At 36.5% G+C, this 20,426-nt stretch overlaps 1 non-coding gene and 1 pseudogene across 1 annotated transcript; one reads left to right on the forward strand and one right to left on the reverse strand.

Annotated features, from left to right (window-relative positions):
• Positions 1-1,718: 1,718 nt before the first annotated feature.
• On the forward strand, positions 1,719-1,897 carry LOC135044573 (U1 spliceosomal RNA; annotated as a pseudogene).
• A 2,081-nt stretch (positions 1,898-3,978) lies between these two features.
• LOC135045224 (U1 spliceosomal RNA) lies at positions 3,979-4,141 on the reverse strand. The gene has a single exon (XR_010237751.1). It is a non-coding gene; the product is annotated as a U1 spliceosomal RNA (small nuclear RNA).
• Between the last annotated feature and the right edge of the window lie 16,285 nt (positions 4,142-20,426).

Below are 20,426 nucleotides of genomic sequence, written 5' to 3' on the forward strand. Positions count from 1 at the left end.
AAATGGTGCTGGTGAGTGCTGAGGGAGAAGCCCCACCCCCTCAGCGACGGGCTTCTGTCCCGCTCAAATATAGTAAAAAAATGGCGGGGGCTCTTATATATATATATACAGTGCCTAGCTGCATATATATTTATTTTGCCAAAGAGAGGTCTATATTGCTGCCCAGGGCGTCCCCCCTGAGCCCTTCACCCTTACACTGACTGCCGTGTGTGAGGTGTATGGGAGCAATTGAGCACAGCTTTACTGCTGTGCGTTACCTCAGTGAAGATCATGAAATCTTCCGCCGCCTCTGAAGTCTTCTTTTCTTCTCATACTCACCCGGCTTCTATCTTCCGGCTCTGCGAGGGGGACGGCGGCGCGGCTCTGGGACGGACGGCGAGGGTGAGACCTGCGTACCGATCCCTCTGGAGCTAATGCTGTACAGTAGCCTAAGAAGCAGAGCCTATCAACTCACAGAAGTAGGTGTGCATCTCTCCCCTCCGCCCCTCGATGCAGGGAGTCTGTTGCCAGCAGGCTCCCTGAAAATAAAAAAATCTAACAAATATACTTTCTGTCAGGAAACTCAGGAGAGCTCCCTGAAAAGCACCCAGTCTCCTCTGGGCACAGTAGTAAACTGAGGTCTGGAGGAGGGGCATAGAGGGAGGAGCCAGTGCACACCCAGATCTAAAGTCTTTCTTTAAGTGCCCATGTCTCCTGCGGAGCCCGTCTATCCCCCATGGTCCTTACGGAGTCCCCAGCATCCTCTAGGACGTAAGAGAAAAATTATGCTGGCAGAAAAATCCAATTGAGTGATTAAACAGCTCCAGAGCTGCTCTGTAAGGCAAGTAAAAGGGTGTGGGCCCTGCAGCACTACCTGTAGTTTGCATTGTGCATTGGAAGCCTAGTTTGCTGTCTGTTTCCACTTCTTTTTTCTTGAGCCCCTCCCGTCTATACCCTTGTGCACTATCCTGACTTCTCCTCCTGTCTGCTTACTTTGTGCCTTCCAATGCACAATGCAAACTACAGGTAGTGCTGCAGGGCCCACACCCTTTTACTTGCCTTACAGAGCAGCTCTTGAGCTGTTACAGTGCCCAGCTGCTGCAAGAAATCAGCGTGAATGCTTCAGGGGCTGGGGCATGGCCAACATGAGCCCCACACCGAAGGAAGGTGGGGGTGTTTAATGCGAACTAGGGGTCTCGCACAATGCGAACTACAGGTAGTGCTGCAGGGCCCACACCCTTTTACTTGCCTTACAGAGCAGCTCTGGAGCTGTTACAGTGCCCAGCTGCTGCAAGAAATCAGCTTGAATGCTTCAGGGGCTGGGGCATAGCCAACATGAGCCCCACACCGACGGAGGGTGGAGGTGTTTAATGCGAACTAGGGGTCATCCAAGTGCCGCAAAAGGCCGCCATGCCCTGCACGCCCCTTTTCTCTTTTCATATGCAGACGAGGGTTGAAGCCAACTTTGACCCACTGCTTGGATGACATCGCCATATGCAAATCCATCTGCTGCAGGCCTTCCCCCAGGAATGCTTGCACTAGTTGTTGCATTTGGTTTGTTGTTTGGGGGTGCTTCAGTATTAGGCAGCCTTCTGCCCTCCCATGTTCATCTGAAAATATGTGTTCTCCCTGCAGTTGTTGTCCCCAGATGAGAGTTCCCTTGTGCTGCCTCAGTTGAATCTCCTTTACTTGACAGAGATGTGCCTGAGCAGCGGCCCTCCCCAGCCCTATCCCAAATCATACTTATTTTGCATAGGAGATACCATGGTCATGAAGACTGTTCTCCCAGGGTGCGGTTCATTCATTGCATTCTGGGTATGCTGACCCCTGTGATTTCCCCAAATGTGGGAAACTCGACTGCATTATTTAATGCGAACTAGGGGTCATCCAAGCACCGCAAAAGGCCGCCATGCCCTGCATACCCCTTTTCTCTTTTCATAAGCAGACGAGGTTTGAAGCCAACTTTGACCCACTGCTTGGATGACATCACTTGCTGCCTTTCCAATGAAGCAAGTTTAATTTAATAATAGGTGAAAAACCATCCCTACAAAGGTGTTAATCAGATACTTGGCTTTGTGGACACTTTTCAGAGCACAAATTTGTTAGCATAAAAATAAAGCCAGAAAATGAAGAGCTGTTTAATCACTCAATTGGATTTTTCTGCCAGCATATTTCTTTTTCTCTGCAACCCACTGCTAAATTGTGCTTCGTGGCTGTTTTTTTTATAAAATCACTTAATCAAATCTAACTCTGATTACATCAGAGAAGGCCAGGTACCCTACACCATAAGAGGTGGTTTGAAATTTTTACTTGTCTACTTAAAGATCACCAAAATCTGATAACGAGGTCAATTACGTCCCTAGGTGGGATTGAACCACCAACCTTTTGGTTAACAACTGAACACGCTAACTGTTTGCGCCTCAGAGACACTTTGCGAAAGTACATACTGACAAAGGTTAATAAGCATTCATCTAGAACGTTACCTAGAAAAACTTTAAAAAGTCAATAATCTGGAGAGTTTTTGTAAGATGTTCCTTCCATCAACCAATGAAGAAACACATTGGTACTTTCCCATGATGAGTGAGTGCTTCAGGATCTCTTGCACTTACATGTGCAGCAAAGGACTACAATGGAAGCATGCTGGGCCTATAACCCAGAGGTAGGCAGATTGCAACTGTCCTCTGCTATATGCATTTTTTTTGTTAATTAAAGTAATCCAAAACTGGGATTGATATTTTGGCTCTTTTATTTTTACTTAAAGTACAATAACTTTTACCGTTTTAATTTGTTTTAATAGTATATTGACAGTATTGTTTTCTTTCAAAAATCCACTTTATTTTCTTTACCCTATTATTAAAATGGTAATTGACAAAAACAAACTACATTGTCACCAGAAGAGCAATACAAAATGTACAAGTGATATATTAAAATCATCTTTTCAGCTTGAATTTCAATGATGCATTGAGGTAACGATTTTGTGAGAAACATCTTCACCCTTAAATAAAGATTTTCTTAATTCCCTACCTGTGTGCTAATTAGATATCACCTTGTTTTCACATTAAACAGACTTCCACATGAGAAAGCAGCAAGGATGCAGTGGCGTTAATGTTTCCTGGTGTCAACCTGTATTATTTCAGTAGACATTGAAATGAGGATGCATCTTGCTGCCTTTCCAATGAAGCAAGTTTAATTTAGTAATAGGTTAAAAACCATGCCTACAAAGGTGTTAATCAGAGACTTGGCTTTGTGGACACTTTTCAGAGAACAAATTTGTTAGCATAAAAATAAAGCCAGAAAATGAAGAGCTGTTTAATCACTCAATTGGATTTTTCTGCCAGCATTTTTCTTTTTCTCTGCAACCCACTGCTAAATTGTGCTTCCTAGCTGTTTTGTATAAAATCACTTAATCAAATCTAATTCTGATTACATCAGAGAAGGCCGGGTACCCTACACCATAAGAGGGGGTTTGAAATTTTGACTTGTCTACTTAAAGATCACCAAAATCTGATAACAAGGTCTATTACGTCCCTGGGTGGGATTGAATCACCAACCTTTAGGTTAATAGCCATACACACTAACTGATTGCGCCACAGCGACACTTTGCAAAAGTACATACTGACAAAGGCTAATAAGCATTCATCTAGAACGTTTCCTAGAAAAACTTTAAAAAGTCAATAATCTGGAGAATTTTTGTAAGAAACACATTGGTACATTCCCATGATGAGTGAGTGCTTCAGGATCTCTTGCACTTACATAGGCTATTAACCAAAAGGTTCCCACCCAGTGATGTAATTGACCTTGTGATCAGATTTTGGTGATCTTTAAGTAGACAAGTCAAAATTTCAAACCCCCTCTTATGGTGTAGGGTACCTAGCCTTCTCTGACGTAATCAGAGTTAGATTTAATTAAGGTGCGCAAGGGCATAGAAGGGAGCGGTTTAAGAAAAGAGAAGTGGAAACAGACAGCAAACTAGGCTGGAGAGAGACCTGAGACAAAGAGATCTGAATTATACGAGAGCCGACCAGGGGAAACACAAATTATGCAGTCAAGTTTCCCACATTTGGGGAAATCGCAGGAGCAGCACACCCAGAGTGCAATGGGTGAGCCTTTCCCTGGGAGAAGCACCTTCATGATCATAGTATCTCACCTGGCAGGTAAGTAGGAGTTGGGCTAGTGCTGGGGAGGGTCGCTGCTCGGGTACCCCCCTGTCAAGTGAAGGAGATCCAACTGAGGCAGCACAAGGGAACTCTCGAAAGAAGAACAAGGCTAGAGGAAGATCTGAGACAAAGAAATCTGACTTTTACCAGAGCTGACCAGAGGAAAGCACAAACACAGTCCCCCACTACCACCAGGAAACATTAACGCCACTGCATCCTTGCTGCTTTCTCATGTGGAAGTCTATTTAATGTGAAAACAAGGTGATATCTAATTAGCACACAAAAAAGAAAATTAAGTGAATTTTTGAAAGAAAACAATACTGTCAATATACTATTAAAACAAATTAAAATGGTAAAAGTTATTGTACTTTAAGTAAAAATAAAAGAGCAAAAATATCAATCCCAGTTTTGGATTACTTTAATTAACAAAAAAAATGCATATAGCAGAGGATAGTTTCAATCTTTCTACCTCTGGGTTATGGGCCCAGCATGCTTCCATTGCAGTACTCTGCTGCACATGTAAGTGCAAGAGATCCTGAAGCACTCACTCATCATGGGAAAGTACCAATGTGTTTCTTCATTGGTTGATGGCAGAAACATCTTACAAAAACACTCCAGATTATTGACTTTTTAAAGTTTTTCTAGGAAACGTTCTAGATGATTGTTTATTAGCCTTTGTCAGTATGTAATTTTGCAAAGTGTCGCTGTGGCGCAATCAGTTAGTGTGTATGGCTATTAACCAAAAGGTTGGTGGTTCAATCCCACCCAGGGATGTAATTGACTTTGTTATCAGATTTTGGTGATCTTTAAGTAGACAAGTCAAAATTTCAAACCCCCTGTTATGGTGTTAGGTATTTAGACTTCTCTGATGTAATCAGAGTTAGATTTGATTCAGTGATTTTATAAAAACAGCTAGGAAGCACAATTTAGCAGTGGGTTGCAGAGAAAAAGAAATATGCTGGCAAAAAAATCCAATTGAGTGATTAAACAGCTCTTGGATGGTTTTTCACCTATTACTAAATTAAACTTGCTTCATTGGAAAGGCAGCAAGATGCATCCTCATTTCAATATCTACTGAAATAATACAGGTTGACACCAGGAAACATTAACGCCACTGCATCCTTGCTGCTTTCTCATGTGGAAGTCTGTTTAATGTGAAAACAAGGTGATATCTAATTAGCACACAGGTAAGGAATTAAGAAAATCTTTATTAAAGGGTGAAGATGTTTCTCACAAAATCGTTGCCCCAATGCATCATTGAAATTCAAGCTGGAAAGATGATTTTAATATATCACTTGTACATTTTGTATTGCTCTTCTGGTGACAATGTAGTTTGTTTTTGTCAATTACCATTTTAATAATCGGGTAAAGAAAATTAATTGGATTTTTGAAAGAAAACAATACTGTCAATATACTATTAAAACAAATTAAAATGGTAAAAGTTATTGTACTTTAAGTAAAAATAAAAGAGCAAAAATATCAATCCCAGTTTTGGATTACTTTAATTAACAAAAAAAAATGCATATAGCAGAGGATAGTTTCAATCTGCCTACCTCTGGGTTATGGACCCAGCATGCTTCCATTACAGTACTCTGCTGCACATGTAAGTGCAAGAGGTCCTGAAGCACTCACTTATCATGGGAAAGTTCCAATGTGTTTCTTCATTGGTTGATGGAAGAAACATCTTACAAAAACTCTCCACATTATTGACTTTTTAAAATGTTTCTAGGAAACGTTCTAGATGAATGCTTATTAGCCTTTGTCAGTATGTACTTTTGCAAAGTGTCGCTGTGGCGCAATCAGTCTGTGTGTATGGTTATTAACCAAAAGGTTGGTGGTTCAATCCCACCCAGGGACTTAATTGACCTTGTTATCAGATTTTGGTGATCTTTAAGTAGACAAGTCAAAATTTCAAACCCCCTGTTATGGTGTAGGGTACCTGGCCTTCTCTGATGTAATCAGAGTTAGATTTGATTTAGTGATTTTATAAAAACAGCTAGGAAGCACAATTTAGCAGTGAGTTGCAGAGAAAAAGAAATATGCTGGCAAAAAAATCCAATTGAGTGATTAAACAGCTCTTCATTTTCTGGCTTTATTTTTATGCTAACAAATTTGTTCTCTGAAAAGTGTCCACAAAGCCAAGTCTCTGATTAACATCTTTGTAGGGATGGTTTTTCACCTATTACTAAATTAAACTTGCTTCATTGGAAAGGCAGCAAGATGCATCCTCATTTCAATGTCTACTGAAATAATACAGGTTGACACCAGGAAACATTAACGCCACTGCATCCTTGCTGCTTTCGCATGTGGAAGTCTGTTTAATGTGAAAACAAGGTGATATCTAATTAGCACACAGGTAAGGAATTAAGAAAATCTTTATTTAAGGGTGAAGATGTTTCTCACAAAATCGTTGCCCCAATGCATCATTGAAATTCAAGCTGGAAAGATGATTTTAATATATCACTTGTACATTTTGTATTGCTCTTCTGGTGACAATGTAGTTTGTTTTTGTCAATTACCATTATAATAATAGGGTAAAGAAAATTAAGTGGATTTTTGAAAGAAAACAATACTGTCAATATACTATTAAAACAAATTAAAATGGTAAAAGTTATTGTACTTTAAGTAAAAATAAAAGAGCAAAAATATCAATCCCAGTTTTGGATTACTTTAATTAACAATAAAAAATGCATATAGCAGAGGATAGTTTCAATCTGCCTACCTCTGGGTTATGGGCCCAGCATGTTTCCAATGCAGTACTCTGCTGCACATGTAAGTGCAAGAGATCCTGAAGCACTCACTCATCATGGGAAAGTACCAATGTGTTTCTTCGTTGGTTGATGGAAGAAACATCTTACAAAAACTCTCCAGATTATTGACTTTTTAAAGTTTTTCTAGGAAACGTTCTAGATGAATGCTTATTAGCCTTTGTCAGTATGTAAGTTTGCAAAGTGTCTCTGTGGCGCAATCGGTTAGTGTGTTTTGTTAGTAATCAAAGGGTTGGTGGTTCAATCCCACCCAGGGATGTAATTGACCTTGTTATCAGATTTTGGTGATCTTTAAGTAGACAAGTCAAAATTTCAAACCCCCTCTTATGGTGTAGGGTACCTGGCCTTCTCTGATGTAATCAGAGTTAGATTTGATTAAGTGATTTTATAAAAAAACAGCTAGGAAGCACAATTTAGCAGTGGGTTGCAGAGAAAAAGAAATATGCTGGCAGAAAAATCCAATTGAGTGATTAAACAGCTCTTCATTTTCTGGCTTTATTTTTATGCTAACTAATTTGTTCTCTGAAAAGTGTCCACAAAGCCAAGTGTCTGATTAACATCTTTGTAGGGATAGTTTTTCACCTATTACTAAATTAAACTTGCTTCATTGGAAAGGCAGCAAGATGCATCCTCATTTCAATATCTACGGAAATAATACAGGTTGACACCAGGAAACATTAACGCCACTGCATCTTTGCTGTTTTCTCATGTGGAAGTCTGTTTAATGTGAAAACAAGGTGATATCTAATTAGCACACAGGTAAGGAATTAAGAAAATCTTTATTTAAGGGTGAAGATGTTTCTCACAAAATCGTTGCCCCAATGCATCATTGAAATTCAAGCTGGAAAGATGATTTTAATATATCACTTGTACATTTTGTATTGCTCTTCTGGTGACAATGTAGTTTGTTTTTGTCAATTACCATTATAATAATAGGGTAAAGAAAATTAAGTGGATTTTTGAAAGAAAACAATACTGTCAATATACTATTAAAACAAATTAAAATGGTAAAAGTTATTGTACTTTAAGTAAAAATAAAAGAGCAAAAATATCAATCCCAGTTTTGGATTACTTTAATTAACAATAAAAAATGCATATAGCAGAGGATAGTTTCAATCTGCCTACCTCTGGGTTATGGGCCCAGCATGTTTCCAATGCAGTACTCTGCTGCACATGTAAGTGCAAGAGATCCTGAAGCACTCACTCATCATGGGAAAGTACCAATGTGTTTCTTCGTTGGTTGATGGAAGAAACATCTTACAAAAACTCTCCAGATTATTGACTTTTTAAAGTTTTTCTAGGAAACGTTCTAGATGAATGCTTATTAGCCTTTGTCAGTATGTAAGTTTGCAAAGTGTCTCTGTGGCGCAATCGGTTAGTGTGTTTGGTTATTAATCAAAGGGTTGGTGGTTCAATCCCACCCAGGGATGTAATTGACCTTGTTATCAGATTTTGGTGATCTTTAAGTAGACAAGTCAAAATTTCAAACCCCCTCTTATGGTGTAGGGTACCTGGCCTTCTCTGATGTAATCAGAGTTAGATTTGATTAAGTGATTTTATAAAAAAAACAGCTAGGAAGCACAATTTAGCAGTGGGTTGCAGAGAAAAAGAAATATGCTGGCAGAAAAATCCAATTGAGTGATTAAACAGCTCTTCATTTTCTGGCTTTATTTTTATGCTAACTAATTTGTTCTCTGAAAAGTGTCCACAAAGCCAAGTATCTGATTAACATCTTTGTAGGGATGGTTTTTCACCTATTACTAAATTAAACTTGCTTCATTGGAAAGGCAGCAAGATGCATCCTCATTTCAATATCTACGGAAATAATACAGGTTGACACCAGGAAACATTAACGCCACTGCATCTTTGCTGTTTTCTCATGTGGAAGTCTGTTTAATGTGAAAACAAGGTGATATCTAATTAGCACACAGGTAAGGAATTAAGAAAATCTTTATTTAAGGGTGAAGATGTTTCTCACAAAATCGTTGCCCCAATGCATCATTGAAATTCAAGCTGGAAAGATGATTTTAATATATCACGTGTACATTTTGTATTGCTCTTCTGGTGACAATGTAGTTTGTTTTTGTCAATTACCATTTTAATAATCGGGTAAAGAAAATTAATTGGATTTTTGAAAGAAAACAATACTGTCAATATACTATTAAAACAAATTAAAATGGTAAAAGTTATTGTACTTTAAGTAAAAATAAAAGAGCACAAATATCAATCCCAGTTTTGGATTACTTTAATTAACAAAAAAAATGCATATAGCAGAGGATAGTTTCAATCTGCCTACCTCTGGGTTATGGACCCAGCATGCTTCCATTACAGTACTCTGCTGCACATGTAAGTGCAAGAGATCCTGAAGCACTCACTCCTCATGGGAAAGTACCAATGTGTTTCTTCATTGGTTGATGGAAGAAACATCTTACAAAAACTCTCCAGATTATTGACTATTTAAAGTTTTTATAGGAAACGTTCTAGATGAATGCTTATTAGCCTTTGTCAGTAAGTACTTTTGCAAAGTGTCGCTGTGGCGCAATCAGTTAGTGTGTACGGCTATTAACCAAAAGGTTGGTGGTTCAATCCCACCCAGGGACGTAATTGACCTTGTTATCAGATTTTGTTGATCTTTAAGTAGACAAGTCAAAATTTCGAAAACCCCTGTTATGGTGTAGGGTACCTGGCCTTCTCTGATGTAATCAGAGTTAGATTTGATTCAGTGATTTTATAAAAACAGCTAGGAAGCACAATTTAGCAGTGGGTTGCAGAGAAAAAGAAATATGCTGGCAAAAAAATCCAATTGAGTGATTAAACAGCTCTTAATTTTCTGGCTTTATTTTTATGCTAACAAATTTGTTCTCTGAAAAGTGTCCACAAAGCCAAGTATCTGATTAACATCTTTGTAGGGATGGTTTTTCACCTATTACTAAATTAAACTTGCTTCATTGGAAAGGCAGCAAGATGCATCCTCATTTTAATATCTACTGAAATAATACAGGTTGACACCAGGAAACATTAATGCCACTGCATCCTTGCTACTTTCTCATGTGGAAGTCTGTTTAATGTGAAAACAAGGTGATATCTAATTAGCACACAGGTAAGGAATTAAGAAAATCTTTATTTAAGGGTGAAGATGTTTCTCACAAAATCGTTGCCCCAATGCATCATTGAAATTCAAGCTGGAAAGATGATTTTAATATATCACTTGTACATTTTGTATTGCTCTTCTGGTGACAATGTAGTTTGCTTTTGTCAATTACCATTTTAATAATCGGGTAAAGAAAATTAATTGGATTTTTGAAAGAAAACAATACTGTCAATATACTATTAAAACAAATTAAAATGGTAAAAGTTAATGTACTTTAAGTAAAAATAAAAGAGCAAAAATATCAATCCCAGTTTTGGATTACTTTAATTAACAAAAAAAATGCATATAGCAGAGGACAGTTTCAATCTGCCTACCTCTGGGTTATGGACCCAGCATGCTTCCATTACAGTACTCTGCTGCACATGTAAGTGCAAGAGATCCTGAAGCACTCACTCATCATGGGAAAGTACCAATGTGTTTCTTCATTGGTTGATGGAAGAAACATCTTACAAAAACTCTCCACATTATTGACTTTTTAAAATGTTTCTAGGAATCGTTCTAGATGAATGCTTATTAGCCTTTGTCAGTAAGTACTTTTGCAAAGTGTCACTGTGGCGCAATCAGTTAGTGTGTAAGGATATTAACCAAAAAGTTGGTGGTTCAATCCCACCCAGGGACTTAATTGACCTTGTTATAAGATTTTGGTGATCTTTAAGTAGACAAGTCAAAATTTCAAACCCCCTGTTATGGTGCAGGGTACCTTGCCTTCTCTGATGTAATCAGAGTTAGATTTGATTCAGTGATTTTATAAAAACAGCTAGGAAGCACAATTTAGCAGTGGGTTGCAGAGAAAAATAAATATGCTGGCAGAAAAATCCAATTGAGTGATTAAACAGCTCTTCATTTTCTGGCTTTATTTTTATGCTAACTAATTTGTTCTCTGAAAAGTGTCCACAAAGCCAAGTATCTGATTAACATATTTGTAGGGATGGTTTTTCACCTATTACTAAATTAAACTTGCTTCATTGGAAAGGCAGCAAGATGCATCCTCATTTCAATATCTACTGAAATAATACAGGTTGACACCAGGAAACATTAACGCCACTGCATCCTTGCTGCTTTCTCATGTGGAAGTCTGTTTAATGTGAAAACAAGGTGATATCTAATTAGCACACAGGTAAGGAATTAAGAAAATCTTTATTTAAGGGTGAAGATGTTTCTCACAAAATCGTTGCCCCAATGCATCATTGAAATTCAAGCTGGAAAGATGATTTTAATATATCACTTGTACATTTTGTATTGCTCTTCTGGTGACAATGTAGTTTGTTTTTGTCAATTACCATTTTAATAATCGGGTAAAGAAAATTAATTGGATTTTTGAAAGAAAACAATACTGTCAATATACTATTAAAACAAATTAAAATGGTAAAAGTTATTGTACTTTAAGTAAAAATAAAAGAGCACAAATATCAATCCCAGTTTTGGATTACTTTAATTAACAAAAAAAATGCATATAGCAGAGGATAGTTTCAATCTGCCTACCTCTGGGTTATGGACCCAGCATGCTTCCATTACAGTACTCTGCTGCACATGTAAGTGCAAGAGATCCTGAAGCACTCACTCATCATGGGAAAGTACCAATGTGTTTCTTCATTGGTTGATGGAAGAAACATCTTACAAAAACTCTCCAGATTATTGACTATTTAAAGTTTTTATAGGAAACGTTCTAGATGAATGCTTATTAGCCTTTGTCAGTAAGTACTTTTGCAAAGTGTCGCTGTGGCGCAATCAGTTAGTGTGTACGGCTATTAACCAAAATGTTGGTGGTTCAATCCCACCCAGGGACGTAATTGACCTTGTTATCAGATTTTGTTGATCTTTAAGTAGACAAGTCAAAATTTCGAAAACCCCTGTTATGGTGTAGGGTACCTGGCCTTCTCTGATGTAATCAGAGTTAGATTTGATTCAGTGATTTTATAAAAACAGCTAGGAAGCACAATTTAGCAGTGGGTTGCAGAGAAAAAGAAATATGCTGGCAAAAAAATCCAATTGAGTGATTAAACAGCTCTTCATTTTCTGGCTTTATTTTTATGCTAACAAATTTGTTCTCTGAAAAGTGTCCACAAAGCCAAGTATCTGATTAACATCTTTGTAGGGATGGTTTTTCACCTATTACTAAATTAAACTTGCTTCATTGGAAAGGCAGCAAGATGCATCCTCATTTCAATATCTACTGAAATAATACAGGTTGACACCAGGAAACATTAACGCCACGGCATCCTTGCTGCTTTCTCATGTGGAAGTCTGTTTAATGTGAAAACAAGGTGATATCTAATTAGCACACAGGTAAGGAATTAAGAAAATCTTTATTTAAGGGTGAAGATGTTTCTCACAAAATCGTTGCCCCAATGCATCATTGAAATTCAAGCTGGAAAGATGATTTTAATATATCACTTGTACATTTTGTATTGCTCTTCTGGTGACAATGTAGTTTGCTTTTGTCAATTACCATTTTAATAATCGGGTAAAGAAAATTAATTGGATTTTTGAAAGAAAACAATACTGTCAATATACTATTAAAACAAATTAAAATGTTAAAGTTAATGTACTTTAAGTAAAAATAAAAGAGCAAAAATATCAATCCCAGTTTTGGATTACTTTAATTAACAAAAAAAAATGCATATAGCAGAGGATAGTTTCAATATGCCTACCTCTGGGTTATGGACCCAGCATGCTTCCATTACAGTACTCTGCTGCACATGTAAGTGCAAGAGATCCTGAAGCACTCACTCATCATGGGAAAGTACCAATGTGTTTCTTCATTGGTTGATGGAAGAAACATCTTACAAAAACTCTCCACATTATTGACTTTTTAAAATGTTTCTAGGAATCGTTCTAGATGAATGCTTATTAGCCTTTGTCAGTAAGTACTTTTGCAAAGTGTCACTGTGGCGCAATCAGTTAGTGTGTAAGGCTATTAACCAAAAAGTTGGTGGTTCAATCCCACCCAGAAACTTAATTGACCTTGTTATCAGATTTTGGTGATCTTTAAGTAGACAAGTCAAAATTTCAAACCCCCTGTTATGGTGTAGGGTACCTGGCCTTCTCTGATGTAATCAGAGTTAGATTTGATTCAGTGATTTTATAAAAACAGCTAGGAAGCACAATTTAGCAGTGGGTTGCAGAGAAAAAGAAATATGCTGGCAGAAAAATCCAATTGAGTGATTAAACAGCTCTTCATTTTCTGGCTTTATTTTTATGCTAACTAATTTGTTCTCTGAAAAGTGTCCACAAAGCCAAGTATCTGATTAACATATTTGTAGGGATGGTTTTTCACCTATTACTAAATTAAACTTGCTTCATTGGAAAGGCAGCAAGATGCATCCTCATTTCAATATCTACTGAAATAATACAGGTTGACACCAGGAAACATTAACGCCACTGCATCCTTGCTGCTTTCTCATGTGGAAGTCTGTTTAATGTGAAAACAAGGTGATATCTAATTAGCACACAGGTAAGGAATTAAGAAAATCTTTATTTAAGGGTGAAGATGTTTCTCACAAAATCGTTGCCCCAATGCATCATTGAAATTCAAGCTGGAAAGATGATTTTAATATATCACTTGTACATTTTGTATTGCTCTTCTGGTGACAATGTAGTTTGTTTTTGTCAATTACCATTTGAATAATAGGGTAAAGAAAATTAAGTGGATTTTTGAAAGAAAACAATACTGTCAATATACTATTAAAACAAATTAAAATGGTAAAAGTTATTGTACTTTAAGTAAAAATAAAAGCTAAAATATCAATCCCAGTTTTGGATTACTTTAATGAATAAAAGAAAAAAATGCATATAGCAAAGGATAGTTTCAATCTGCCTACCTCTGGGTTATGGGCCCAGCATGCTTTCATTGCAGTACTCTGCTGCACATGTAAGTGCAAGAGATCCTGAAGCACTCACTCATCATGCGAAAGTACCAATGTGTTTCTTCATTGGTTGCTGGAAGAAACATCTTACAAAAACTCTCCAGATTATTGATTTTTTAAAGTTTTTCTAGGAAACGTTCTAGATGAATGCTTATTAGTCTTTGTCAGTATGTACTTTTTGCAAAGTGTCTCTGTGGCGCAATCGGTTAGTGTGTTCAGCTATTATTCAAAAGGTTGGTGGTTCAATCCCACCCAGGGACATAATTGATCTTGTGATCAGATTTTGGTGATATTTAAGTAGACAAGTCAAAATTGCAAACCCCCTCTTATGGTGTAGGGTACCTGGCCTTCTCTGATGTAATCAGAGTTAGATTTGATTAAGTGATTTTATAAAAAAACAGCTAGGAAGCACAATTTAGCAGTGGGTTGCAGAGAAAAAGAAAAATGCTGGCAGAAAAATCCAATTGAGTGATTAAACAGCTCTTCATTTTCTGGCTTTATTTTTTATGATAACAAATTTGTTCTCTGAAAAGTGTCCACAAAGCCAAGTATCTGATTCACATCTTTGTAGGGATGTTTTTTCACCTATTACTAAATTAAACTTGCTTCATTGGAAAGGCAGCAAGATGCATCCTCATTTCAATATCTACGGAAATAATACAGGTTGACACCAGGAAACATTAACGCCACTGCATCTTTGCTGTTTTCTCATGTGGAAGTCTGTTTAATGTGAAAACAAGGTGATATCTAATTAGCACACAGGTAAGGAATTAAGAAAATCTTTATTTAAGGGTGAAGATGTTTCTCACAAAATCGTTGCCCCAATGCATCATTGAAATTCAAGCTGGAAAGATGATTTTAATATATCACTTGTACATTTTGTATTGCTCTTCTGGTGACAATGTAGTTTGTTTTTGTCAATTACCATTTTAATAATCGGGTAAAGAAAATTAATTGGATTTTTGAAAGAAAACAATACTGTCAATATACTATTAAAACAAATTAAAATGGTAAAAGTTATTGTACTTTAAGTAAAAATAAAAGAGCAAAAATATCAATCCCAGTTTTGGATTACTTTAATTAACAAAAAAAAAATGCATATAGCAGAGGATAGTTTCAATCTGCCTACCTCTGGGTTATGGACCCAGCATGCTTCCATTAGAGTACTCTGCTGCACATGTAAGTGCAAGAGATCCTGAAGCACTCACTCATCATGGGAAAGTACCAATGTGTTTCTTCATTGGTTGATGGAAGAAACATCTTACAAAAACTCTCCACATTATTGACTTTTTAAAATGTTTCTAGGAATCGTTCTAGATGAATGCTTATTAGCCTTTGTCAGTATGTACTTTCACAAAGTGTCGCTGTGGCGCAATCAGTTAGTGTGTAAGGCTATTAACCAAAAGGTTGGTGGTTCAATCCCACCCAGGGACTTAATGGACCTTGTTATCAGATTTTGGTGATCTTTAAGTATACAAGTCAAAATTTCAAACCCCCTGTTATGGTGTAGGGTACCTGGCCTTCTCTGATGTAATCAGAGTTAGATTTGATTAAGTGATTTTATAAAAAAACAGCTAGGAAGCACAATTTAGCAGTGGGTTGCAGAGAAAAAGAAAAATGCTGGCAGAAAAATCCAATTGCGTGATTAAACAGCTCTTCATTTTCTGGCTTTATTTTTATGATAACAAATTTGTTCTCTGAAAAGTGTCCACAAAGCCAAGTATCTGATTAACATCTTTGTAGGGATGGTTTTTCACCTATTACTAAATTAAACTTGCTTCATTGGAAAGGCAGCAAGATGCATCCTCATTTCAATATCTACGGAAATAATACAGGTTGACACCAGGAAACATTAACGCCACTGCATCTTTGCTGTTTTCTCATGTGGAAGTCTGTTTAATGTGAAAACAAGGTGATATCTAATTAGCACACAGGTAAGGAATTAAGAAAATCTTTATTTAAGGGTGAAGATGTTTCTCACAAAATCGTTGCCCCAATGCATCATTGAAATTCAAGCTGGAAAGATGATTTTAATATATCACTTGTACATTTTGTATTGCTCTTCTGGTGACAATGTAGTTTGTTTTTGTCAATTACCATTTTAATAATCGGGTAAAGAAAATTAAGTGGATTTTTGAAAGAAAACAATACTGTCAATATACTATTAAAACAAATTAAAATGGTAAAAGTTATTGTACTTTAAGTAAAAATAAAAGAGCAAAAATATCAATCCCAGTTTTGGATTACTTTAATTAACAAAAAAAAATGCATATAGCAGAGGATAGTTTCAATCTGCCTACCTCTGGGTTATGGACCCAGCATGCTTCCATTACAGTACTCTGCTGCACATGTAAGTGCAAAAGATCCTGAAGCACTCACTCATCATGGGAAAGTACCAATGTGTTTCTTCATTGGTTGATGGAAGAAACATCTTACAAAAACTCTCCACATTATTGACTTTTTAAAATGTTTCTAGGAATCGTTCTAGATGAATGCTTATTAGCCTTTGTCAGTATGTACTTTTGCAAAGTGTCGCTGTGGCGCAATCAGTTAGTGTGTAAGGCTATTAACCAAAAGGTTGGTGGTTCAATCCCACCCAGGGACTTAATTGACCTTGTTATCAGATTTTGGTGATCTTTAAGTAGACAAGTCAAAATTTCAAACCCCCTGTTATGGTGTAGGGTACCTGGCCTTCTCTGATGTAGTTAGATTTGATTCAGTGATTTTATAAAAACAGCTAGGAAGCACAATTTAGCAGTGGGTTGCAGAGAAAAAGAAATATGCTGGCAGAAAAATCCAATTGAGTGATTAAACAGCTCTTCATTTTCTGGCTTTATTTTTATGCTAACTAATTTGTTCTCTGAAAAGTGTCCACAAAGCCAAGTATCTGATTAACATATTTGTAGGGATGGTTTTTCATCTATTACTAAATTAAACTTGCTTCATTGGAAAGGCAGCAAGACGCATCCTCATTTCAATATCTACTGAAATAATACAGGTTGACACCAGGAAACATTAACGCCACTGCATCCTTGCTGCTTTCTCATGTGGAAGTCTGTTTAATGTAAAAACAAGGTGATATCTAATTAGCACACAGGTAAGGAATTAAGAAAATCTTTATTTAAGGGTGAAGATGTTTCTCACAAAATCGTTGCCCCAATGCATCATTGAAATTCAAGCTGGAAAGATGATTTTAATGTATCACTTGTACATTTTGTATTGCTCTTCTGGTGACAATGTAGTTTGTTTTTGTCAATTACCATTTTAATAATAGGGTAAAGAAAATTAAGTGGATTTTTGAAAGAAAACAATACTGTCAATATACTATTAAAACAAATTAAAATGGTAAAAGTTATTGTACTTTAAGTAAAAATAAAAGCTAAAATATCAATCCCAGTTTTGGATCATTTTAATGAACAAAAAAAAAATGCATATAGCAAAGGATAGTTTCAATCTGCTACCTCTGGGTTATGGGCCCAGCATGCTTCCATTGCAGTACTCTGCTGCACATTTAAGTGCAAGAGATCCTGAAGCACTCACTCATCATGCGAAAGTACCAATGTGTTTCTTCATTGGTTGCTGGAAGAAACATCTTACAAAAACTCTCCAGATTATTGACTTTTTAAAGTTTTTCTAGGAAACGTTCTAGATGAATGCTTATTAGTCTTTGTCAGTATGGACTTTTTGCAAAGTGTCTCTGTGGCGCAATCTGTTAGTGTGTTCAGCTATTAATCAAAAGGTTGGTGGTTCAATCCCACCCAGGGACGTAATTGACCTTGTTATCAGATTTTGGTGATATTTAAGTAGACAAGTCAAAATTGCAAACCTTCTCTTATGGTGTAGGGTACCTGGCCTTCTCTGATGTAATCAGAGTTAGATTTGATTAAGTGATTTTATAAAAAAAACAGCTAGGAAGCACAATTTAGCAGTGGGTTGCAGAGAAAAAGAAAAATGCTGGCAGAAAAATCCAATTGAGTGATTAAACAGCTCTTCATTTTCTGGCTTTATTTTTATGATAACAAATTTGTTCTCTGAAAAGTGTCCACAAAGCCAAGTATCTGATTAACATCTTTGTAGGGATGGTTTTTCACCTATTACTAAATTAAACTTGCTTCATTAAAAAGGCAGCAAGATGCATCCTCATTTCAATATCTACAGAAATAATACAGGTTGACACCAGGAAACATTAACACCACTGCATCTTTGCTGTTTTCTCATGTGGAAGTCTGTTTAATGTGAAAACAAGGTGATATCTAATTAGCACACAGGTAAGGAATTAAGAAAATCTTTATTTAAGGGTGAAGATGTTTCTCACAAAATCGTTGCCCCAATGCATCATTGAAATTCAAGCTGGAAAGATGATTTTAATATATCACTTGTACATTTTGTATTGCTCTTCTGGTGACAATGTAGTTTGTTTTTGTCAATTACCATTTTAATAATCGGGTAAAGAAAATTAAGTGGATTTTTGAAAGAAAACAATACTGTCAATATACTATTAAAACAAATTAAAATGGTAAAAGTTATTGTACTTTAAGTAAAAATAAAAGAGCAAAAATATCAATCCCAGTTTTGGATTACTTTAATGAACAAAAGAAAAAAATGCATATAGCAAAGGATAGTTTCAATCTGCCTACCTCTGGGTTATGGGCCCAGCATGCTTTCATTGCAGTACTCTGCTGCACATGTAAGTGCAAGAGATCCTGAAGCACTCACTCATCATGGGAAAGTACCAATGTGTTTCTTCATTGGTTGATGGAAGAAACATCTTACAAAAACTCTCCACATTATTGACTTTTTAAAATGTTTCTAGGAATCGTTCTAGATGAATGCTTATTAGCCTTTGTCAGTAATTACTTTTGCAAAGTGTCACTGTGGCGCAATCAGTTAGTGTGTAAGGATATTAACCAAAAAGTTGGTGGTTCAATCCCACCCAGGGACTTAATTGACCTTGTTATAAGATTTTGGTGATCTTTAAGTAGACAAGTCAAAATTTCAAACCCCCTGTTATGGTGCAGGGTACCTGGCCTTCTCTGATGTAATCAGAGTTAGATTTGATTCAGTGATTTTATAAAAACAGCTAGGAAGCACAATTTAGCAGTGGGTTGCAGAGAAAAATAAATATGCTGGCAGAAAAATCCAATTGAGTGATTAAACAGCTCTTCATTTTCTGGCTTTATTTTTATGCTAACTAATTTGTTCTCTGAAAAGTGTCCACAAAGCCAAGTATCTGATTAACATATTTGTAGGGATGGTTTTTCACCTATTACTAAATTAAACTTGCTTCATTGGAAAGGCAGCAAGATGCATCCTCATTTCAATATCTACTGAAATAATACAGGTTGACACCAGGAAACATTAACGCCACTGCATCCTTGCTGCTTTCTCATGTGGAAGTCTGTTTAATGTGAAAACAAGGTGATATCTAATTAGCACACAGGTAAGGAATTAAGAAAATCTTTATTTAAGGGTGAAGATGTTTCTCACAAAATCGTTGCCCCAATGCATCATTGAAATTCAAGCTGGAAAGATGATTTTAATATATCACTTGTACATTTTGTATTGCTCTTCTGGTGACAATGTAGTTTGTTTTTGTCAATTACCATTTTAATAATCGGGTAAAGAAAATTAATTGGATTTTTGAAAGAAAACAATACTGTCAATATACTATTAAAACAAATTAAAATGGTAAAAGTTATTGTACTTTAAGTAAAAATAAAAGCTAAAATATCAATCCCAGTTTTGGATTACTTTAATGAACAAAAAAAAAATGCATATAGCAAAGGATAGTTTCAATCTGCCTACCTCTGGGTTATGGGCCCAGCATGCTTTCATTGCAGTACTCTGCTGCACATGTAAGTGCAAGAGATCCTGAAGCACTCACTCATCATGGGAAAGTACCAATGTGTTTCTTCATTGGTTGATGGAAGAAACATCTTACAAAAACTCTCCAGATTATTGACTATTTAAAGTTTTTATAGGAAACGTTCTAGATGAATGCTTATTAGCCTTTGTCAGTAAGTACTTTTGCAAAGTGTCGCTGTGGCGCAATCAGTTAGTGTGTACGGCTATTAACCAAAATGTTGGTGGTTCAATCCCACCCAGGGACGTAATTGACCTTGTTATCAGATTTTGTTGATCTTTAAGTAGACAAGTCAAAATTTCGAAAACCCCTGTTATGGTGTAGGGTACCTGGCCTTCTCTGATGTAATCAGAGTTAGATTTGATTCAGTGATTTTATAAAAACAGCTAGGAAGCACAATTTAGCAGTGGGTTGCAGAGAAAAAGAAATATGCTGGCAAAAAAATCCAATTGAGTGATTAAACAGCTCTTCATTTTCTGGCTTTATTTTTATGCTAACAAATTTGTTCTCTGAAAAGTGTCCACAAAGCCAAGTATCTGATTAACATCTTTGTAGGGATGGTTTTTCACCTATTACTAAATTAAACTTGCTTCATTGGAAAGGCAGCAAGATGCATCCTCATTTCAATATCTACTGAAATAA

This window comes from Pseudophryne corroboree, unplaced genomic scaffold (genome assembly GCF_028390025.1).
Source record: "Pseudophryne corroboree isolate aPseCor3 unplaced genomic scaffold, aPseCor3.hap2 scaffold_90, whole genome shotgun sequence".
NCBI lineage: Eukaryota > Metazoa > Chordata > Amphibia > Anura > Myobatrachidae > Pseudophryne > Pseudophryne corroboree.